Genomic DNA, 25,216 nt, shown 5'->3' with positions numbered 1-25,216 from the left:
TTAAGAACATGAGAAAAGCCTGCTGGACCAAGCCAGTGGGCCATCGACCCCAATACCCTGTGCGCACAGAGGCCAACCAGATTCCTATGGGAAGGACACAAGCAGGAGATGAAAGCAGCGGCACTCTCCCCGCCTGCGATTTCCAGCAACAGGTATTCAGAAGCACACAACCTTCAATGGTGGAGGAAGAACATAGCCATCAGGTTAGCTGCTCTTGATTGCCTCATCCTTCATGAATTTGTCTAATGCTTTTCTAAATCCACCAAACTTGGAGCCAGTCACTGCCTCCTGTGGAAAAGAATTCCATAGTTTAGCTATGTGCCATATGAGAACAGCCACAGCAGGTGCTGTAACTCACCAGCGGTTATATTACACAGTGGACGCTCGGGTTGCGAATGTGATCCATGCGGGAGACACGTTTGCAACCCACAGCATCCACGTCTGCACACACGCGGGTTGTGATTTGGCACTTCTGCGCATGTGCAGAGCATGATTTAGTGTTTCTGCGCATGTGCAAGTGCCGAAACCCGGAAGTAACCCATTCCGGTACTTCCGGGTTCGGCGCAGTGCGCTACCTGAAATCACGCAACCCAAAGCGTCTGTAACCCTAAGTATGACTGTACTCCTGAAGGCGTACTCTTCCATTGTCTCCCAAGACAGATGGATGCCAACTAAGTGAAGTATTTTATTTGTCTATTCCAAAACTTCCAACACTCAGCTTCTGTAGATATTCACACATTCTAGTGGTATGAGAGAAGAAGAAAAGCTTCTCTCTATCCACTTTCTCTATACCATGCATGATTTTATATACTGTACTTCAATCATGCCACCCCTGGCTTGCCTTTTCTCTAAACTGAAAAGCCCAAAAGTTGTAGCCTTCTCATCTCTCAACAACGATATTGCCTGGCGTATTTTCCCTCCTGAGTAAGAGAATCCGGCCAAGGTTTTCTGAAGAATGAGGTGAAGGCATATTTGGACAATGGAAGCCAAGCTGATATCAGTTCCGAGAAAGCTTGGGATGTCCTATTATTATTATTATTATTATTATTATTATTATTATTATTGGGACGCGGGTGGCGCTGTGGGTAAAACCTCAGCGCCTAGGACTTGCCGATCGTCAGGTCGGCGGTTCGAATCCCCGCGGCGGGGTGCGCTCCCGTCGTTCGGTCCCAGCACCTGCCAACCTAGCAGTTCGAAAGCACCTCCGGGTGCAAGTAGATAAATAGGGACCGCTTACCAGCGGGAAGGTAAACGGCATTCCGTGTGCTGTGCTGGCTCGCCAGATGCAGCTTGTCACGCTGGCCACGTGACCCGGAAGTGTCTGCGGACAGCGCTGGCTCCCTAGAGTCTGGCAAGACTGGTCCGTACGGGCAGGGGTACCTTTACCTTTACCTATTATTATTATTATTATTATTATTATTATTATTATTATTATTATATTTATACCCCGCCCATCTGACTGGGTTGCCTCAGAAACTCTGGGCAGCCTCCTACATATATGAAAACATAATAAAACATTTAACATTAAAAAAAACTTCCCTATACATGGCTGCCTTCAGATGTCTTCTAAAGGTTGTATAGTTACTTTGGAGTCGCATAACTCCGTAACCCCCAACATTTCTCCAATGAAAATAAGGACATCATAAGGAGAAGCAGGACATTCCAGGATCAAATCAGAAACTGGGAGGGCTTCTGTAAATCCGGGACTGTCGCTGGAAAATAGGGTCTGCAATGGATACTGGAGCTGAGCTGTATGCAGAAAGTCTTCCTTGCGCATGTGATTATCAGGAAGAGGAAGTTTTTTAAAAAAGACATTGGCCAATTATGTTGGGAAGGGCTGGAAGAGCATGGCAGATGGAACGGACTGGGACCTAGGATATCTGTGGCATTTAAGGGGAGAGATTGTGGCTAAGATAACAAGGCTCCTAGAACTCACCGTCACCCCACTGAGATGCCATACTAAGAAAGGGAGAGAACCACTTCAGGAACACTGGGAAGATGTAACCCATAACACAAAGTAGTTGCACTCCAGTAAACTAGGTTTATCATCCCCATCCATGGTTATGGGCTTGTGGAGGCAGTGGTGGTGGTAGGGGTCTCTTCTCAAACTTTGTGGCATCCCTTCCCCCTCCCCAAATGTAAATTGCTTCTTTGTCAAATAATAATAAAAAAAAGCAACCGAGGGGACAAAATGGTCAGGTAATTTATTCACAATGAATAATGGCACTAGGTCTAGTTAACAGCTTATTTTCCAGGCAGATAATATATTTGTTACAAATCTCCTCAGAGATGCATTTGTGAGCGAAATGAAGAAACTGTTATTGAAGCAATATCAAGCTGGAGGCCGCTGCAACTCGGGCCACGCGTGCTATATTTCATCCTTTAAAAGCTATCATTTTACTTAGCGAGCTGCTTACTACAATTATACAATGTTTTTCTTGGCCTCCAGCTACATTAAACATCCATTTTATAGTGCGCACTGTATTACTCTGAAAGCCTAGCTCCTAAGAAGGTTTTTATAAAGTGGCTATACTATAAAGTGGAACACAGTTCCCTCATTAACTTTATAGTTTTATTACCTGGTTTTAAAGCACCTTTTCTTCCGTACCTCTCACCACATTCTCCCCCACTCCCCCAGCTAAGTGCTTTGAATGACCTTATTTGAAAAGGCGACATAATTCTCAATATTTCTATAACATAATGTTTTCCTTCCAGTCCAAAATCTCAAGGCATTATTTTTTTTTAAGAACTAACTCCCAACAACCTTGTGAGGTATTTTCCCTCCTGCTATCTCATAGCCTGCTGTTATGTAGTAGGGAGCAGAGAACTTAAAGATTTTATCACCCAACACACAACCAGGGTGTGTGTGTTTGTGTGCGTGTGTGTGCGTGCGTGCGTGCGTGCGTGATTATTACAGCACTATCCTTATTCCGTGATCAGTAGTTGAAATCACTGCTGTCTGTGGCTGAGTAAGGAAATATGCTCTCTGCCCTCTCAAGAGATGTTGCCCTCTGTGCTGTTTAGAAAGTGGATTAAACTTTCAAATGCAAATAATAATTATTATAATTATACACTGAAAATGCTACAGACCTGTTTTTATTATTTATAATGGTGATGACATACACACACTCGAAAGGATATTGCTTTTACCCAACCAGTGTAAAAAACAGAAGGCAGAATTAAGAGCAAATGCTTATTGCAAATCTGAACGTACTTTGTACGCTAGGGTACTTCGATTACTATGAGTATTGATACTACCTAAAATGTGCACGTTGTAATTTGAAGCAAATGTAGGTGTTTTTTAACTGGAATCATTTGTTTAACTGGAATCGTTTTGTGCCAATTTTCAGAAAATAATGATAGCGACATTCAATAAACAAGCAGTATGGACCAAGCACAGCCAATCATGAAAGTTTTACAAAATGGAACAGGCAAAATGTGCCCACCCCTCCAGTAGCACAGCTGAAAGTGCTCTAATCTGCACAGACCACCTTTAGGACTTTCGGATGGAATTGGTGCTGATCACAGCCTTTAAATTGCTTTCTTTCCTCAGAAACTACTTCTCTTCCAAAGTCAAGCAACCGCTGCTACAACCAATATCTTGAGCTCGATGTAACCTTAGCTTTCCAAAATGGAGGATATACACAGATTACGTAGCTGCCCAGTCAAAATGTTGCTCATTCCTCATGCCCTGGCTCTTAAATAACCTGAACTTGACGACCCTCCAGACATTTCACAGAGTTTACGATTCGGCTGGCGGGGAAGTGTGAAGTGGAGTTTTCTTTTGCTTGAGTTGACAGGCTGAGTTAATTTGTTAACTATTTATGACTTTTTCATACCGCTGCCTGGCTATGTTTATGCCGTGCATATAAGACAAAGCTCTAATGCAGCTGGAAAGTTATTATTATGTTATGCTGTCCCTGCATTAATTAATTGTTTGGGCACCTAGAGTTCCTTGCATGAGCAGTTTTACTGTTGGCATAAAATAACTTAATAAAAATAGAGGGTCACACTTATGAAAGCTTCGAGTATGGGAATGCCTCTGGCCAGCAGCCTCCGTCTGCACCAATCGGGGGGAGGGAGAGATGAAGAGTGTTGTGGGTGCTGTATGTCTTTTTAGAGATATTTCGTGACCTCTCATATTTAACAGCTGCCAACTCTTACACACTGCAATGACAAAAATCTGCTTGGACCATCCTTATCCCATTGTGTTTGTATGGTTTTGTATGCTTTGTGGGTGGGCGTGTTTGGATCGTGCTAGTTCACCCTAGACTTCTTGAGTTGTTTCTTTCTTTCTTTTAGCCATCTAGTTAGTTGAGGAGATGACTATTGAGACCAGAGATCTGAAAAGAACTGTTTACCTCTCCATTTCTCTTCAGGGAGGAAAATGGAAGCACAGTTCTCTTCCCAGTAATACACTTGCTTTGTCTTCATTGACACAGAGGCTCCCTTGTAGGCTCATTTGTGAAAATACAATGCTTAGTATGCCTCAGTAAAGCCTCCTCAAAAAACAAAGGAGAAAGCACAGTGTGTATGTTGTTCCCCTATATAATTCCAAAGAACTCCATCCATGTTGATATTCTGCATAAATTACTCTTCCAGTTCTCATCAGTGGTTGTATAACATACAGTCCACTAGGGGGCTCCATAGCAGCAGGAAGATGTTTCTAGGAGTCTTATTCCTTACCATAGCTCTCTCTTCCCCATAGAATAATGGATGGTGTTATGTATTCAGTGGTCTGTGTTTGCCTAAGCTTGAGTCTGGACTAAAGATTCTGATATCATTCAATGCATGATATCCAATCACAGAACACTTCAGGATTTGCGCCACTGCCATTGGCCCTTAAACTCTGAGGTATGATTCGCAGTTTAGGAGTTTCGGCAGCCAATCATGTTGAGAGTGGGAGTGGCCCAGGCTTTCAGAAATGCATATAAGCAGTTGCTTTGCCCCTGTTCTATTCTGTTTGTTCAATAAAGGTTCTTGCTGTTATAACTGTGTCTTGCTTCGTGGGAACCCACCTTCAGATGATCCAATCCAGAAGTGGTCCTCTCTGGATGTACTATTGGCAGCACCACAGTCACATAAGCAGAAAGCACAGAGCAGCTTCTGAACAATAACCAAATGCACTTGAAACAAATTAGAGCATCAATGCTTCCATGAATTGTAAGCTTCTTGGAACAAGGACCTAATTTTGTTGCTTGCGCTGTGCTGTAATGATGATGATGATGATGGTGGTGATGATGATTATTTATACCCCACCCTTCCTGGTTCAAAAACCGGGCTCAGGGCGGCTAACAACAAATTTAAAACACTTAATCGTAAAAGCTGCATAAAATACAGTATAAAAACATGGATAACAATAAAATTCTAAAATCAATTTAGGGGAAATAAGCATTAGATAACCCCCAGGGCTAGCTGGCTGAATTGGTCCTACTTGGGCCAGCGAGGAGGCCAGGGGAGAATTAGCTGTGTGGTCTCAGAGCTTCATAAAAGGGGAGGGGGAGGGAAGGGAAATAAAAGATCAGGCTGAATTCAGATTAAAGGCCAGGCGGAATAGCTCTGTCTTACAGGCCCAACGGAAGGAGGTTAAATCCTAAAGGGCCCTGGTCTCATGGGACAGAGCATTCCACCAATGTACCATGTACATTGCTCATGCCGTATGGACAACAATGCAAGATCGTTGGAGAACTCAGCTCCTTCATTAGATGTTGCTTCTGTATACTACTGCAAATTAGGGTTTCTCAAGCACTGTGGTGCAGGGCTGAAAGTGCCAAATAAAGCACAGTGCTCTCCTTTCTGGGCTAAAATGACCAGGTACAGGTCCTGCCCTAATATTTTTTGTTGATCTCACAAGTTAGGGGCAGTGAACCTTTTCAAACCTGAGGGCTCCATTCCCTCCTGGGTGACCTTCTGGGGGCCACATGAAAGCAGCGGGCAGGGCCAGAGGCAAGAGCAATGGACAGAGCGACTAATATTATTGTTTTACCTTTATATGGTAAACTAGTTTCTACACACTCACACACACACCCGTCTCTGTCATCCGTACAGGGGCACAAGAGTCATAGAATCAAAGAATCATAGAGTTAAAAGGGACCCAAGGGTCATCTAATCAAATCCCCTGCAATGCAAACTTCTTTGGGGTTTTAACCTTTGAATAACAACAACAACAACAACAACAACAACAACAACAACAACAACAACAACAACAATAATAATAATAATAATAATAATAATAATAATTTATTTATACCCCGCCCATCTGGCTGGGTTTCCCCAGCTACTCTGGCCTGCTTCCAAGAAAACACTAAAATACAATAACCTATTAAACATTAAAAGCTTCCCTAAACAGGGCTGCCTTCAGATGTCTTCTAAAAGTTTGGTAGTTCTTTTTCTCTTTGACATCTGGTGGGAGGGCGTTTCACAGGGCAGGTGCCACTAGCGAGAAGGCCCTCTGCCTGGTTCCCTGTAACTTGGCTTCTCGCAATGAGGGAACCGCCAGAAGGCCCTCGGCGCTGGACCTCAGTGTCCGGGCAGAACGATGGAGGTGGAGACACTTTGAATGTTTTCACAGGCTGCCTAAGATGTACATACAGTTTCTTTAAAAGCACCTCTCATTGTACAAGCCCACTCACCTACCGAAATAATCTTTGAGAGACCCTTTTCCCCCGAGTCCCTCAGTTTGGGAAACAAGAGCATCTGGTGCTTTTGGGTGGCTGCCCTGATGATTGCGGCATGCTGGCTACTAAAGCAGTTTGGATTTTAAATTTAGATTATTTTTGGATTAATCTTGCTGCATTAATAATAGTGTTTTTGAATTATTTTGAGAGCAACATTGGACATTTCAGAAATATGAGATCAATATATTTTAAGTGCATTAATTATTATTATTATTATTATTATTATTATTATTATTATTATTATTATTCCAGTTGTTCATCCTTACCAGTTGCTGGTTCAAACCAGTGAGCTACATGAGATACCTTTGCTTTCTGTTGACGGCTAGATTCCAGGTGTCCTTTCTTATAAAGATAATCTGATAGCACTTGAAGAATAACTATTTGAATTCACAGTGAAAAGTAAGCTCAACAGATTAGAATTCCAGATACCTCCTTTACTTTGTGGGGGGCTTTTGGGGGGCCTTTTCAAACTTGGGGGTGGGAAATGTTAACTTTGCTGTCTGTGTATGCACATAATGTAAAATTTCATCAACCACAATATTTTAAAAGACAGGAATCCTGAGATATATCACATCTAAATGGAAATATCATCTAAGCAAGGTACCATTTATCAACATCACTTTGAAATGCAGTGGATGATGTGATGGGATTATGTAGATCTCAAATATCTGTGGGTGAATGAAATTGGGTAACCTTAGCAACCCCAGGTACATCGGTGCAGCTATAAATCAAATGCCAGCACTATGAGCCATGCACAAAATAAAGAAATAATTCTTGAAATATTCATAACAGAATGCAGTGTATTGTTTTATAACTCCATCCCCATTATATATATTACAAGCCAAGAAGGGGTAGAGGAAGCAATAGCATTTACATACTGTCACTGTTACCACCTCAATGTACAAATAGTTATAATTGAAGCAATATCTATCTATATCTAAATTTGCCACTTTGATAGTCTTTTCTTGTTTGGAAAAGAAGAAAGCCAGGCGATTCCCACCAGGCAATTAACTGGGAATAAAACATAAAATATTGCAAAGTAGATTGTTTATTAAAGCACGCACTGTATTTCATAAAATCAGATATAGATGTTTTGCCTTACATAATGTTAATTACATTTTAGTCTTCCATTAGCTCGTTTGAGCAGAATAAAAGGAGGCAAAGTGGGGGGAAAGCTCACTTAAAAATTTATGAAGGCATCAAAACGAACTGGTATCTGTAAGTTACTTATTGGCAGTTATGATGTTCTTCAGGAAGGCAAGGTTTCCAGATGAACTCAAAAATGTAGGCGGTCAAAAAAGGTGAGGGGTTTTAAAAAATACTTTGGGGAAAGCAACAGTGCTGAGACTGAAACTATTATGAAAGAAAACATGTGGTTAAATCCCCGCTGATTCTTATTATCCATGTTTGTGGGTGATAACGATAAAATTGCATGTACAGATTTGGTTCTGTTTATGATAGTGGCAGTTCACCTGCTGGTTGCATTAGAAAGATGCCTCTGGACTGTTGATAGACAAAGGGCCTGCTATTCAGTGGAGACTCCTACTCTCAGAAAAGAGAGCGGAACTGATTTTCCCCGATTCTCCCTTCCTCTGCAACCTCCTGCAGCAGCTCCCACACTATTCTGGAGGCTCCACCAGACCTCCAGGTTTGGGGCTGACACAGTGAGCTGCAACGGAAACCTTCTTCCATGAGCAGAAGCATTTCATGAATAGAACTTTGTTTATGGTGGGTGGTTTCAGTTGAAGATCAAATGCATCACCAATAGCTGCATGGACATCTATAGAGACCTTGGACACAATCCCACACAGTGTTTAATCCATGGAGATGCACCTTGCAGCAATATACAACTGCAGAACTGATGTCACAATCTGGAACGTTGAAAGACTGATACAGTGGTACCTCTGGTTACGAACTTAATTCGTTCGGGAAGTCTGTTCTTAACCTGAAACCGTTCTTAACATGAGGTACCACGCTGCCGCTGCGCCGCCACTGTGCGATTTCTGTTCTCATCCTGAGGTAAAGTTCTTAACCTGAGGTACTACTTCCGGGTTAGCAGAGTTTGTAACCCGAGGTGTTTGTAACCTGAGGTACCACTGTATGGTAATTCTCGTTTACTAACATCACAATTCTCTCCTTCCACTGCCTGGCTGCTATCCAGCAAAAGGTCTGTGCATAGCTGATTCCATTGAAACAACCACTCCTAGGAACTTCTCGTAGTGTTATGCCGAACCTTTTTAGCTTCTCCAAAATCATTAACAACTTTATTTTGGTTTCAATTGTTTTTCATTACATTCATCAAAGGTAGAAAATAGATATTACTCATCTGTTTTGTAGCCAGTTAGCTCATGCAATCACTCGTTATAAGACAGGACTAGGGAATACTCCCCCCCCCCCCACTGCAACCACAGGTATGTTCCCACCTACGTTGAAGCAGCTCCCCCGCTCTCCATTTCTTGCAACCACTGATTACATTTTTTTAAAAGCAAAACTCTGGAGTAAAATTCAGAGCTCTCAAAGCCTGCACCACGATTCGCCCTAAACTTTACTTACTTAAACCTCCACAAATGAACCCTGTAGCTCATATTCTTTTATATCTTGATACCTGTGGCAAATCAGATTTTTTTTATTAAAAAAAAAAATAAATGGAAAAAAGAAGGTGGTTTTTCTTTTCTATAATCAAAACTTTCTATAATCAAAATAAGGAGCCCCTCTGCGAGCGTATCAATTGCTTTGCAGAAATTACTTTGCCTCTGGTTTGATGGGGATACACAGGCAGAGCTCTTAATACTCAGCAGATCTGCTGACAATTTTAAATAATATCCCTGTAAACTTTAAAAATGGGAGTATTTTATTGTCTACATGTTCTGCCTATCTTTTTAAAAAGTATGCTTTTTTTAAAAAAAAAATCCTTCTGGGCTTTTCTCTCTCTGCAGTACTATACTGCATCTCTGCCCCCACTAACTGAGCCCCATGTCATCCTGGGGACCTATAGGACTTGTCACTGCCCCAAATAAAAGCAGAGGCATCAAGGGGCCTTTTTCAGCCCAAATGCTACTTTTGCTCTTGACCAATTCTGGTAAGGGGGTTGGATTCCAGTGATTGGTGTGGCCAAGGCAAGAATGAAGCTTGGGGGAAACGTTGTTAACTCTTTCCAGGTCTCACTTTCAGAGTGGAGTAAATTTCATGAAAAACTAAGCTTGGGGGGTGGGGTGGGGCGCTCTCTCTCTCTCTCTCTCTCTCTCTCTCTCTCTCTCTCTCTCTCTGAAGCACAGCTTAGGGTCCTTTCCACTAGGGATAGAGGAGCAATTCGATTTGGTTTGCATCGAAAGGCGAACCTCCCTAATTCACATCTTGCAAAACAACACATACAGTACCTCCTTCAGAGCAGGCACTTTGTCAAGTCATGTGCACAAAAATGCTCATGCAGTGGTACCTCGGGTTACATACACTCCAGGTTACATACGCTTCAGGTTACAGACTCCGCTAAGCCAGAAATAGTGCTTCAGGTTAAGAACTTTGCTTCAGGATGAGAACAGAAATCATGCTCCGGCAGCGCGGCAGCAGCAGGAGGCCCCATTAGCTAAAGTGGTGCTTCAGGTTAAGAACAGTTTCAGGTTAAGAACAGACCTCCAGAACGAATTAAGTACTTAACCCGAGGCACCACTGTACTAGGGTAAAGCTTGCATCAAAATGCATATGCTGGAGAAAACAACATGAACAAATGCATTGCATTAGCAAACAATCAGCTGCCATTAGGCTTGAAAACAACCTTCCTTTCGCACAAATAGAAGGCTGTTCCCAAGCCTAACTGCCATGCAGGGAATGACAGTTTGAAGTGGAGCAGGGATGTAGCATGCAAGGATGGGGTGGTTGTTCCTTCCCTCCCCAGCTGGGGAAAAAACATTCCATTGACTCCCATAAAAGGTTGTTTTTTTTTCTGCCTAATTGCTATGGGGATGGGCGGAAAGCAGGGGATGCTATGAGTTTTTGAAGGATGTCTCACTGGCCACATCAAGCCCACAGACTGCCAATTTCTTGGCCCTGCTTTGTGTACATCACAGCAATGATGCCACAACGTCAGAGTGTGGTGAGACTTGTTTAGTAACACCAACACTTTCTTCTGCCTCATAGCTGGCTGCTGTCAACAAAAGGGACAAAAATTTCCACTGAAAGATAAAGCAGTTCCCAAATTTCCCAGTTCTTTGAATCCATTTATTTCCTTTCTGCAGTGATAAACAATAAATGGTTCGGCCAGTTTTATGCAACCACCTAGGGCTACTCTGCCAAATGAAACATGGATTATTAGTCCTAAATGGCCTTTGGTGGAAACTAGCTATCTGTTGATGAGCATATTCCTTTCCCCAAACCTTAAGGATAATCAATAAGCCATCTCTTCAGATCCATCTGTTGACCATTGACCTACCCCTACAGCCAAGGCCTCCCACATGCAATATGTCCATCTGCAACAACTTCATTAGTTTGCCCTGTATGTTCAGGAAACCCTTGGCGAATATTTCTCTTTAATTATTCCCTGGAAACTCAGGATGATCTTCAAGAGTTGTTGTTTTTTAATTGCTTGCCATTTCAGTCCTGATTCACAAAAGGAGACCGGTTCCCTTACTTCGCTCGGCATTGCTACAATTTGTTTCTTGTGAGATTTCTCCTGAAATAAGGAAGGGGAGGGAAAGTGCAAGAAAGAATGCTAAGCTGATTCTTAAGTAGTCTAAGGGTGCATTCCTAACCCTAGTTCGCTCAGGATGAGCAAGTTATGATGTGGCAGGTCTGCAGCTCTCCTGGTTGGTTCCTGTGCTACAATGGCATCCCTACCCTAACCTGGCTCAGCCAAGGCCCAGCCAGCCGAGCTGAGCCCAGTGGGATTTATGAAAAATAGGCATTCTGAGGGAGCGATGGAGCAGAAGAGGAGACTTCTACTGAATCCTACCTCTGTTCAGCAGGGTCACATGACTTGGCAACTCAGCCGAACTTACGCTGACATAAAGTGTGTTGTTGTTGTTTAGTCGTTTAGCCGTGTCCGACTCTTCATGACCCCATGGACCAGAGCACGCCAGGCACTTCTGTCTTCTACTGCCTCCCACAGTTTGGTCAAACTCATGCTGGTAGCTTCGAGAACACTGTCCAACCATCTCGTCCTCTGTCATCCCCTTCTCCTTGTGCCCTCCATCTTTCCCAACATCAGGGTCCTTTCCAGGGAGTCTTCTCTTCTCATGAGGCGGCCAAAGTATTGGAGCCTCAGCTTCAGGATCTGTCCTTCCAGTGAGCGCTCAGGGCTGATTTCCTTCAGAATGGATAGGTTTGATCTTCTTGCAGTCGACATAAAGTGTAGTGTACGCCAAACTCTATTTTAAAAGCTTGTTTTCCCTTTGTTTGGTTTAAGTCATCTCAGTCAGGCATAGCCCTGCTTCTGAACAAAATTTGACTCTGGCATGCTTTATGCCGGTTTAACTCAAGCCTGCGTAATTTCTGCTAGCTTCACATGCTTAGAATTGCATACCCTCAAAGATTTATCTGATGAAAATAGGGATGTCCTATTCTGTTGTTGTTGTTGTTTCATTATTTTCAAGGATCCTGAGATCACGTTAAGGGTAGCCAAATTCTGTGCGATTGCCATAAAACTTAGGGAACAAGCTGTGCTATCATAATGATTAAGGTTTTAAATTATAATTTTAGCTTATATGTCAGTGACTAAGTTTTAATTTATATATTTTTAAACTGTTGCTATATATATCTGTATTGTCCCTGTTATACCTAATTGCAAATTCAAATGTATCCCTAACGTGTTCTATGACTTCCTTGATATTGTATGTGGGCTGGAACTGGTCTGTCACCGAAATAATAAAATTCATTCATTCATTCATTCATTATTTATACCCCACCCATCTGACTGGGTTGCCCCGGCCACTCTGGGCGGCTTCCAACATATATAAAAACATAATAAAACATTAAACATTTTTTTAAAAAAAAATCCCTATGCAGGGCTGCCTTCAGATGTTCTACTTGGCTGGGTAGTCACATAGCTCCATACCCTCCAACATTTCTCCGGTGAAAATAAGGACATCCTAAGAAAAAGTGGGGCATTCCAGGATAGAATCAGAAACTGGGGTGGCTTCTGTAAATCCAAGACTGTCCCTGGAAAATAGGGACACTTTGAGGATCTGGGATTGCTTCCTAAACTGCTTGTTTTCAGTTTTGAATCTGGGTCAAGGCAATTTGTACTCATTTCTGGAATATATTTGCAATGGTGGATTGTACCTCAGTGCGCGCGCGCGCGCGCGCACACACACACACACACACACACACACACTGACCAGAACAAAAAAACCCTTGCTTGTTCGTTCATTTGTTCATTTTGTTTTCAGCCAAGTGTTGTTAACTTTTGGTTAAACTTGAGACTAAGCTTCTGGGTGAAAGGACATCTCTTTTGGGTATGCTTTAACCCTGACATCTTTTCTTTCAGAAATAGACCATTTGGGCCACTGGTCTTCTTTCAGAAATAGACCATTTGGGCCACAAGACTTTAGGGCACATGGCCAGGTTCAGCTGCCCTACTGCAAAAACACAGCAAGACTCTGTTGCCACATTTCGATGTCAGTAAAGTACAGTAATGCCTTTTACCATATAAACATGGGGAACCATGAAGTTCTGAGTCCATGCTTTATAGCACCATTAGTACAGACACCAGGTTACTGAAGGATCGAAACATTGATTTATCAGCCTCCTGTCAGATACCCAGGTGTGACATTTCTGCCCAGAAATGTTTTAACCTAACTCTTTTGATTTCTTGGATTTCTTGAAGCAATAGGCAGCTTTCTCTTAAAGGACGCAGTGTAGCAGAATGGGACCCAGCCATTTCGGTCACTTTATTATTAGGGAGGAGGGCAGGGGAATTAAAGCTAATAGTTTTCCGTCAATGTGCTGATCCAAGGAGCAGCGTCTCAAACGCTTTCGGGATTTCCATTATTATTAAACCCAAATGTACAGTGACATAACTAGATTTTAAATCGTCTGCATGTGGCTATTTGGACTGTTCCAATACATTAAACTATATTTTCGTTTTATATATATATATATATCTATAAAAACAAACAAAACAAAAAACACCACCACATAATACTAATTTGACAGATTAATGAGGACTTTAAATTGAATTGTCCTTCATTTGATTATTTTGGTATAACTGTTCTAAAACTAAACTTCTATTTTAAGGGGCATTCTTCACATTATTTATTTCTGAAACGGGACTGAAAAGATTAGCCGCTTAACCAGAGAAAGGAAGTTAAATAAGCAAGTCTAAAAAAAGAGAGAGAGAAGTGAGGGGGTGGGGAACCAGACCAAACCTTGTTTACTTAGGATGACGATTTCCTATTTCTCCCCAGTACAAGCTGCATTAATTGTTCGGGACCTCGAGCACATGCTTCAATGAAAATAAATTACTTTATTTCTATTATGCCACCGATGGCTGTGTAACTTAATTTCATTAGCCCGAACCTGTTGAGAGGATTCAGATTTCCATAGCAGGACGCACTTGAAATGAAAAGGCGCTTTCGATTCTCCAATTAACAGAATCGTTCCCCTTTCAACTGAAATGAATGTTATTGAAACCAATTAGCATAGACTGGAAAATCTCTCATTAATGAGGGGAGTGTGGGTGAGTAAACAGCAATGAAAAGATGAAATTAGAGAAGAGGCTCGTCTTGTTGGCCTGAATAATTACATGCTTAGTTGCCTAATTGTCTGGTGAAAAGCAGTGCGGTGATAGTAACAGATTGCCGTGTTCATTAGGCTGCAAAAGGCCACCTGCTGCTGAGGCTCATTTTCCTACAGTCTATATACACGTGTTTATCCCGGGGGATTGATATTTGGACAGAACACTAGCTGTGAAAAGCAAATGAGCTTGCCAATATGCTGCAATATTGTGTCCCTTTATGCCAAGATACAGAAGCTTAATATGTCAAATATAATGAATAAAACCAACACCGATAGGGGAAGTTTACGAGGAAGCTGACCTTCTAACATGTCCCAGTCTCGAACTCTTAAAAGTGTCCAGATCCCCGGCTTTTCAATACAGATGTTCCTCTCTGGCCTGAAACTGCTCCAAATTATATCGTACAAAAGATAAATTACAACCATGATGGCCCGCGCAATTTTTAAAGACAATGGCATAATGAAAGCCCACGATGTTAACTGTTAAAAAATTGGAAACAAATGTTAAATACCAAATGCTAAGAAGTGTTCATGAAAAACAGCATTGTTCCTATTTGCTCAGCGGTGGTAATAAACATCAAAGAGCCAAGGCCTCTTTATGCAAGCCCTTCCTTCTCCATCCGATCACTTCATGTCTCATAACTGCTATTTTTATGAGTCTTTTAACTTTAGTTTTATTGTTCGGTGTCATATGTACAAAATATCACTATCAGCGCAAACGACGGCGTCTATCCTTTTCTTTGTGCTCAACCCTTGGTAGCGTCAAAGGACCCATTAAAGACACCTATTTAATATCACGGGCAAAAAGAAGGGGAAAAGGAAAAGGTGGAGGAACAGATTCCGACAGAAAGACAGATATAAACCAGCATGCAAAGCAGAGTGGGGACTCGGGCTGCAGCCTCTAATCTTGCATGCACAATTTTGCATTCATTATTTCCACATGCTTAAAGGGAATGGCACCTGTGAAATTAAAGGCTGGTTTCAGGCCCCTTTGAAAATCTGGCCATCTGAATATGATCTACTGCAAACGGGTTTTCATTCTTTTCTCCATTTTGGCAAGGCTGATAGACAGCAAAAACATGAATGCAAAACTCGGTGAAAGCATTTTTCAAACACATTATCTATTGTACCAAGCTAGTACATTTTCCATGTTAAATTATTAGGTTTGTACATCATAAATTCAATCACTGTCCAAGGGAGAAAAAACAGGCAGAAGGAGGACAAGCTCTGTTCTGAATCCCAAATCAGAACTAACTGTGGGCCTCACTGGATTGTGTGCGGAGCACCAATTGCAAAACCAATAATCTTTTTGTACAAGGAATTGCCAGTCGCATTTGTTCTTTGTGGTTGAAAGGGCAAAGTGACAAGGTATGCCATGTGATGAATTAATTTCAGCCGTTCCATGGGGAAAATAAGATTGATCATTTATTGCTTAACCATTCTAAAGCATTGTTGCAGCATCTAGGTCTAAGCACAGTATTCACAGTCTGTTGTCTACCTCTGAGCAGTGGACGTATTAATGAGAGTTTTCTGAGAGATACAGAATTATAAAATGTAACATTTCTACACCTTCCACACAATTTAAGTGAGCAAAGTTGCTATTTATGTACTTGTTAAGGGAGGATTATACAGTGGTACCTCGGGTTAAGTACTTAATTCGTTCCGGAGGTCCATATTTAACCTGAAACTGTTCTTAACCTGAAGCACCACTTTAGCTAATGGGGCCTCCCGCTGCCGCCGGAGCACGATTTCTGTTCTCATCCTGAAGCAAAGTTCTTAACCTGAAGCACTATTTCTGGGTTAGCGGAGTCTGTAACCTGAAGCGTATGTAACCTGAAGTGTATGTAACCCGAGGTACCACTGTACAGCTTTTCCTTTCTCATCCCCTGCTTGATCAGGGATGATGAGAGTCTTAGCCCAGTGTCATCTGAAGCACAACTGATGGGTCAGGACACTGCTGTGACTGTGGGTCACAACAGAAGCACTACCACCATGCAAATGTATGGTGAAAAATTAAGAAATGGGTCCCCAAATGCATGTTTGGGTTCAAAGTGGGTTTGGGTCTGAAAAGGTTTAAGATACTTGATCCGGAGGACCACAGCTTGTCCATCCCTGAGCTGCAATATTTTGCACACTTACTTGGAAGTTACATTAAACAAAGTAGGGCAACATCTGAGCAAATACACATAGGAATGCGTAGCAAGCTCTTGGTTAAGAAGTTCTCCTATTTGGGTCTCTATATTACATTGCTCCATGACATAGTCCTACTCATGATCGGGACGCGGGTGGCGCTGTGGGTTAAACCACAGAGCCTAGGGCTTGCCGATCAGAAGGTCAGCGGTTCAAATCCCCGCTACGGGGTGAGCTCCCATTGCTCAGTCCCTGCTCCTGCCCACCTAGCAGTTCGAAAGCATGCCAGTGCAAGTAGATAAATTGGTACCGCTCCAGCGGGAAGGTAAACGGTGTTTCCGTGCGCTGCTCTGGTTCTCCAGAAGCGGCTTAGTCATGCTGGCCAATAAAGCGCGATGAGCGCCACAACCCCAGAGTCGGTCACGACTGGACCTAATGGTCAGGGGTCCCTTTACCTTTACCTATTACATTGCTCCATGACATAGTCCTACACATGATCATTCAGAAATAACCACTACTTTTCGGCAGGAGTCATTTAAGGAATCTTCTTAGGATTCTTAGAATCCAGGCCAGCCCCACCTGTGAGGCAAGGTGAGGTGAATGCCTTAGGTGGTAGGATCCAACAGGGTAGCAGATCCCAATGTCAATCTTTCTTCCCCTTGCAGAACTTCCCTCATCTCTTTTTCCCTGGCAGGCGGCGCAATTTTAAGGTCCACCTCAGGTGCCAAAATGTCTTGGGCCAGGCCTGCTTAGAATATTAATGAAGTTGCACTGTGTGGGCAAGAGTTTTAAAGCTACTAGGTCTTACAGTAACTGTACCTGTAGCTTGGATGCAGACTTGACCCTCCATGAACACAAAGACTACCTCTATTTGTGGAAGGAGCTAGGACAGAGGCTTCCACTGGAGGAAAGGGTCATATTAGCCAATTTGGTTTGCAGGCCCCCACTTCCCATGCTGTTCCATTGCATCCCCCAACCCTCTAGAGCAGCTTTTATAAGGGCCATGTGTAAGGTGGAAACCTGTGGAGGAGAAACCTGTGGAGATCTCTTCTCCATCCCCTTCCTCAAGCTCAAGAAGAAATCTGCTACATCCAAGTCTGGGCCCTGTGTGTTTTTCTGAAAGTTAAAGCATTGGTGTTTGCTTTTTGGCACATTTATGTTTTAGAAATCTCCGTTTCTCAAAATAAGCGTATCCACACTACAGATTTAAATTGGTTTAGAACAGTTAGTCCTACTTACCTAGCAACCCTAATAACTGTACATTTGCAAGAGGGTGTGAGGGGTTTCTAAAATAACATCTCAGCAGACTTAAACTCCTAGAATACTTTGAGGTAAGTCTGTACCGTTAAATGGTATAAATCTGGTTTGAGTTTGCAAAATAGGGTTAGCCTTTAGTAGTCACCCTCTTGGCATACATTTAGAAGAAGAAGAGGCATAAGTGGATACTCAATATGCAGGCATAATATGTGTGGAATTTAATGTAACATAAATATATCCACTGGGTAGTTTACTTTTTGATTTGAATGCGAAGTTCAACAAAACCTTGGGGAGCAAACCTTCGGACAAGAAGCAGTGGTAAAGCAAGCCAGTGTAAATTAAGCTACCATGAAGTTACACCAGATCCATAAATCTGTTCGGCCGCTGATGGAGGAAGGGTGGGTGTGGTGGGTGTGGGCTGCCCCAGGTGTCATCCCTGAGAGGGGTGACATTGCTGCCCCACCCCGCGCCGCCCCCTTGGGACACTCACCCTGCCCTGGGTGCACCACTGTGGGTCCCAGAGCAGCTAGCTCCTCCTCTGTGTTCAGCAACTAGGTTCCTACTGTTGCTCTGCCTAAGCCTCGCAGAGGAGTAACAAGCCTTTAAATTAGTGCAATACACTGGGTTGCCAAGTCACATGACCAATCTGCACAAGTTTAGGACCTGGCCTAAGCTCTCCCTAACACCGCCAGTCCTGCCCCTTCCATGGCCTCCAAACTCTCCTTTGGGGGGACTTGGCACAGCCAGCTTTGCTTGAGCTGACTGAGCTCTGGCTGAGCCAGCATGAACACATTATGCCAGCTTATCTGTGGTTGAGCCAGGGTTAGGGACCTGCAGAGACGAGCTGAGCCGGTGGATATCCTGGTGGGTGTTGCCAAAGGAATGCCCCTTAGCGTCCAGCATGTTATTTTGTCGTAACTACTAGAGCAGTACAGTGTTGCCCCACAAGACGAATGCCTCGCAAGACGGAAAACCCACTAGACGAAAGGGTTTTCCGTTTTTGAGTTGCTTCGCAAGACGAATTTCCCTATGGGCTTGCTTCGCAAGACGAAACATCTTGCTAGTCTTGCGATTTTTTTTTCGCTCCCCCCCCCCTTTCTAAGCCGCTAAGCCGCTAATAGCCTTTTAGCAGCTAAGCCGCTAAGCCTTTAATAGCCGCTAAGCCGCTAATAGCGCTAATCCGCTAAGCCGCTAATAGGGTTGCTTCGCAATACGAAAAAACCGCTAGACGAAGAGAATCGCGGAACGGATTCTTTTCATCTTGCGAGGCACCACTGTATTCTGTTTCTATTTTTACATCGCCTAAAGACTCATTGCACAAGACGATTTATAAATACAGAAATAAACAAACAAATAGAATAGATGGTCCAATTCCTTTTTTTAAAAAAAAAATCCTAATACATTAATACAATACAATACAATACAATAATACAATACAATACAATAATAAATTAAGGGGCATCCTGAGTATTTCTGTGGATTAGATATGTAAAGATGTCACTTTGTGAGACAACCAAATGTATTGTTTTTCCATCGTTTTGTTATCTCTCAAGCATCTCCAGTTGCTTATCCATCAATAATAGGCTAAGAACTAGGAGGTGTTTTCTTAAATGAGACCAGCTCTAGGTAGGAATGAAATGAGACTGAGATGAGCTTGATATGATTAAATCTTCTTCTAATCTCGTTTCACTAGCCAATTCCCTACACACAGAGCTTTCGCAAGGAAATTATTTACAGTGATTTCTTGGGAAAGAAAGTTTTCTATTGTCAACAGTCAGAATTACAACATAATAACTCTTATTCCACAGATTTTGCTCCATTAAATCCCAAAGTAATTACATTATTTGCACAGTGGACCTAATGATCTTTACTTGGATGTTTCATTGATTTTAATTAAACATACTTCAAAGTAAGTGCTTTTAGGAAAGCAACCTTAATCTGTAAACCAAACATCTGAATAATATAAATTACCAGAGCTGAGCCGAACTTTCGCAGAAAACATTTTTCTGAAAAAAATCTGAGATTTCTTTTATCATTTTTTTCTTACTATTCTAAACATATTCTTCCACATTTTCTTGTGGACGCCACCATTTTGCTCCCATAATGCCCCAGAGGACCATCTAGGTTTCAAGCACTAGGAACAGGAACAAAGGAGAGATTTGATTCAGGAGTTGTGTAAAGCCATATCTGTCAAATTCACCCTTTCTGAAACAATATGTGAACCACAATACAGTGATCCTTTAAAATTCTCACTTACCTGAATTTTTGATGCAGTTCTTCATCTAACAATGTTTACAAAAATGCGTAAATATGGGGACATTGTGTATGGGGGGGAAATGAAGAATTGGTTGGTTCTGGAGCCACTTACTGCTGGTCTCCTTGCCCTACCACTGCATTACTGAAAGTCATACTAGGGGCACTTTTCTAAACGCTTCTTTTTTATATATAGTAGTCTGAAAATATCAGAAGGAGAACACAAGAAGAACAGAAAAGGCTGTCTTCTGCCAAGTCAGAACACTGGCTCATCTAGGTCAGTATTCTGTACTCTGACTGGCACCAGCTCTCCAAGGATTCAGACGGTGGCATGCCCAGCCCTCCCTAGAGATGCTAGCTATTGTTTTGTTTTAAATTTACAGCATGTATGTCACTTAAGGAAAATTTAATGAAGATGATGTATAGATGGTATTTGACACCGGCAGGTGGCGCTGTGGGTTAAACCATAGAGCCTAGGACTTGCCGGACTTGCCAATCAGAAGGTCGGCGGTTCGAATCCCCGCGACGGGGTGAGCTCCTGTTGCTCGGTCCCAGCTCCTGCCAACCTAGCAGTTTGAAAGCATGTCAAAGTGCAAGTAGATAAATAGGTACCGCTCTGGAGGGAAGGTAAACGGCATTTCCATGCGCTGCTCTGATTTGCCAGAAGCGGCTTAGTCATGCTGGCCACATGACATGGAAGCTGTACCCTGGCTCCCTCAGCCAATAAAGCGAGATGAGCGCCGCAACCCCAGAGTCGGCCATGACTGGACCTAATGGTCAGGGGTACCTTTACCTTTTAAACTTGCCAAAATGTACAGAAATCAATATAAAGAATGCTGGAAATGTAAGGAGAAGGAGGGGAATTTCTTCCATATGTGGTAGACGTGTAATAAAGTAAAAGCCTATGGGAATGTGAGATATAATGAATTGAAAAAGGTTCTTAAATATACCTTTAATTAAAAAAAAACCAGAGGCATTTTTGTTAGGTATAATAGGAGATGAAATTCCCAAAAAAGATTTAAATTTGTTTATGTATGCTACAACGGCAGCAAGGATACTTTTGGCTCAGAAATGGAAGCAGCAGGAACTTCCAACATTGGAAGAATGACAGATTAAGATGATGGAATATGCAGAACTGGCAAAGCTGACGGGGAAGATCCGAAACCAGCGCGACGAGCTATTTGAAAAGGACTGGAGTAAATTTATACAATATATGAAAGAACATTGTAAAAATCTGAAAACGTTTGTAGGTTTGAGTTAAAATATTTTGTAATGTTATTATAGGGAACTGGTTTACAATTAATAAGATAAAATTATTAAAATAGAAGAAGGTAAACAGTGGTTATAGAAATGCTAAGATTTAAGTAAATATTTATGAAAGCCAGAGAATGGGATGGAGGGAAGTCAAAGCTCAGTTTGAGAATTGCTTTTGGTGAAGAGATTATTTAATGGATTGTGATTATGGTAAAATGTAAACTCAATAAAAATTATTATTAGAGATGCCTGCTATTGAGCCTGGAAACTTCTGCATGCAAACTGACCCTTTGCCCCTGAGCTTACAGCCTTCCTCAAATACTAGTCTGTGTATTGCTAATGTCCAAAGAACTGTCGCGAGAGTAATATGGTGATTACACCAGCCATAAAGGTAAAGGTAAAGGTACCCCTGCCCGTACGGGCCAGTCTTGACAGACTCTAGGGTTGTGCGCCCATCTCCTACCTCTTAGGGTTGTTATGAGGATAAAAGGTGGTGGCACTGGGGAGAAACACGTATCCTGACCCTGAGCTTCTTGACAAAAAAGCTAGACTTAAAATGTAATAAATAAATAAGAGCATTGTGCAATGTTCCCAGCGAGGCTTTGGGATTTATATTTCCTCACGTGTCCCTTATGCTAAATGACAGGTTGCTTTTCAAACTGATTGGAGCCAGTTGTTCAACAGGGGGGCAGGGGAGCTATAAATTCCAGGAGGTATACCTAAGCACTTAGGCAAGCCTAAAGTAGCCCTTTGGATCCTAGCCACAGGATGCAATCAAGCAAATATTCATCAGGACCAGGTCCTGTTTACAGCAATGGAACGGGGATGCGCAGCATTGTGATAAGTAATGCATTATACTCAACCTTTCATCCTGCAAGTAAATACATACGCATCACAATCATCCATGTTTACTCCGAAGTCAGTCCCACAGAATTCAAAAGGGCTTACAGGGAGGTTAGGCTGGCCTCAACCAGAGCCAGGGCTTTTTCGGCCGTGGCCCCGATCTGGTGGAACGCTCTGTCACAAGAGACTAGGGCCCTGCGGGAGTTGACATCTTTCCGCAGGGCCTGCAAGACAGAGCTGTTCCACCAGGCCTTTGACCAAGGCACAGTCTGACCCCCTCCTTTGGTAATCCTCACAGAACTCTAGCCCAATGGTTGCCATTAATTTAATTTGATTTTGAATTGATTTTAAAGTGAATTGATTTTAGAATGCTGTGTTACTTTATGGTTGTTAGCCACTCTGAACCTGGCTTCAGCTAGGGAGGGCGGGATATAAATAAAATTTTATTTTTACTATTATTATTATTATTATTATTATTATTATTATTATTAGTCATTATTTCAATGGGATTTAGGCTACAATGCAGTCTCCCTATGCCCTGGGCTGGGGGGAGGTTTGACTGGAGCACTGTGATGCCCACCAATGGCAGCCTGCAGAAAGCTCCAAAACAGGGCGGAGGCTGAGGTGGCCAGGGATCTGCTACCCAAACTGGTTCCCTTGCTTTTGGACTACAATTCCCATCAGCCCCAGCCAGCACAGCCTCAATGGCCAAGGCTGATAGGAATTGTAGTTCAAAACATATTGAAGGCACCAGATTGGGGGAGGCTGGACTAATTTTACTGGCAGTGGCATCCCAGAGTGTCTCAGACAGAATTCTCTTATATCACAGGCTACCTAGTCTTTGGTCAACCGTAGATGCCAGGAATCGAACCTCAGAATACCTGATTGCACAGCATGAGCTCTGCCACTAAGTATGGCAAGATCCACTGGGATCGGTGCAGGATTACAAAATAGGCAGGGTAGGCACCAGCCTATGGGCCTCACACCTTTCAGGGGCCCTGCGACAATGGATCAAAATTGGTTTATTAAAATTGTTGGTTGGTAAAATAAAATATATATTAGGAGACAATTTGCGAGGACCCCCCGAGATTTCGACTGCCATGGGGCCTCCACAGGGCTTAATCCAGCACTGGTAAACCACCTTGCGATCCTTGGATGGAGGGCAGTATGTAAATTTAATAAATAACCACATAAATCTTCAGCTCAGCCGGCTGGTTCCCAGCTCAGACAGGCTTAGACAACGTTAAGTTAACAAACTCAGCTCAACCAAAGATGCATCAGCCTAATTTGCTCGTCCTGGCTCAGTCAGCTTAGCCAAAACTGGGTGAGCCAAGGCAAATGAAAGTGCCCCCAAAAAAGAGACAAGGCAAGGATGGGACCAGGCAGCGGAAACTTAAGCTCTGTCACATGAGCTGGCAAAGCGTGTTCTCCCTAACAGAGAGCACGTGTTGTAGTTGGGGAAAGCAAGCCACCCTGTTGTTGCTGGGCAGATTTTGGAAAAACCCAAGGCATTAAGTGGTTAATTGGGTTGCTGGGGATTTTTGATTGTTGCCTTTTTTCGGAGGAGGAGCCAGAGTTTTAAATACCAGATCACCCGCCGACCCTCCCTTTAATGGGGGGGGGGTTGATCGCTTGACCTTGCTATGCCTGTCATGGGGTCGTCTGCTTTGGAGCAGGGGCTTGGTAGGAATTTTGCCATCTGGCTGATTGGCTGGTGCCATTTGGTTTTTGCCTACTGTGTAGCAAATCGTCACAACTTGTAAGGTTGGCGGTTAGGCATTAGTTAAAATTGGTTGGTGGAGGGATAAGTGCCTACCCCTCCAATGGTGGTGCGGAAAGGGAATTCCGTTAAAGGAATCCAGGGGCTTGCCATTCTTTTCGTCCTGTCCCTGGCATCGGACTTGGGCCGTGCAAGCCCCACAGGAACATGAGGGTGAGGAGTGAGGGACTGATGCTTGTTTCCCACGCTGGCTTCCGTTGGAGTACGGAAGTCAGTTCTGTCCCTGGGGCAAGGACAGATAGTCATAACCAATGCCTAAGCAACCACTCACATTTTTTGTATTTTGAATAAAGTTGTGGCCAAAATCATGCCAAAAACCTTAAACAAAACTTGATGTGTGATGTGTGAATTTTGGGGGGGGGTGGCTTTGGGGACTCAACATGCAACTAGAATATAGGATTGCTCCCTAGGTATGTGGACGCAACCTCCCCAGTCTCTGCAATCCACAGCAGAAAACAGAGATTTGATGAATGATGTATATACACTGTTACCTGTGTCTACCCAAGTTTCACACTACTTCCTATGTGTGGTGATGTCCTCATGCGTTCCTGTTTCCCATCATGCTTTAGGTCGTACTGATTCCATCAATGTCTGAAGCCGCCCACCTATAACATTTCTTTCGTAAGAGATTAAATGTGAAAATATTTATCAAGGACCTCGGTAGCTTGGCACCGTGAAATAGTTGAATTAGAAAGAATGAACACCCCTCCCCCAGGCTTACAGTGCTTGAAAAGGTTCATATGAATGGGAGTGTTAATACAGTAGCGACGGTTTAGTCAAATGTGAAACTTTTGAGCAGCAAAATGAAGCCAGCTTTTTTAAAAATTTAATATAGCTTTGCATTCCTTAAGGGCTGATTCATAATGACATTGCCCTGATTGCTTCAGCGGCATGACCTTAGATGAGGAATCTGGCAAGATGTTTTATTGCAAGACATTTTTGAGTCACAAAATGATGTATTTCATTATGTGAAATGTGTTATATTCCAAGATGAGGTGAAAAGAATAGGGTCTGTTGACAGTGGCTGAGAGAGACATCTGCAGAGCGGACAGCACCATTGAGAAGGAAGCCCATTCTGCAACATTCTTTTCATTTTAGTAAGTTTTAAAAGGGCTGGAAATATTAAGTGCTGTTTTCATACAGCCCCATGGAAGAAACACTACCAGATGCAACAGACTGTGGCTGGTAGCCAGAGCTGAGAAATAATAAGATTTCTGAAAGTTATAAAAGGAATAATTGGGGGAAGATTATGTACACTTTTTCAAGGAGGTGGAAAGTACATTTTCCTTCATCTCAG

This window comes from Podarcis muralis, chromosome 6 (genome assembly GCF_964188315.1).
Source record: "Podarcis muralis chromosome 6, rPodMur119.hap1.1, whole genome shotgun sequence".
In the NCBI taxonomy this organism is placed as follows: domain Eukaryota; kingdom Metazoa; phylum Chordata; class Lepidosauria; order Squamata; family Lacertidae; genus Podarcis; species Podarcis muralis.
The sequence above is the reverse complement of the archived record's forward strand: the minus strand, read 5'-3'. Positions refer to the sequence as shown.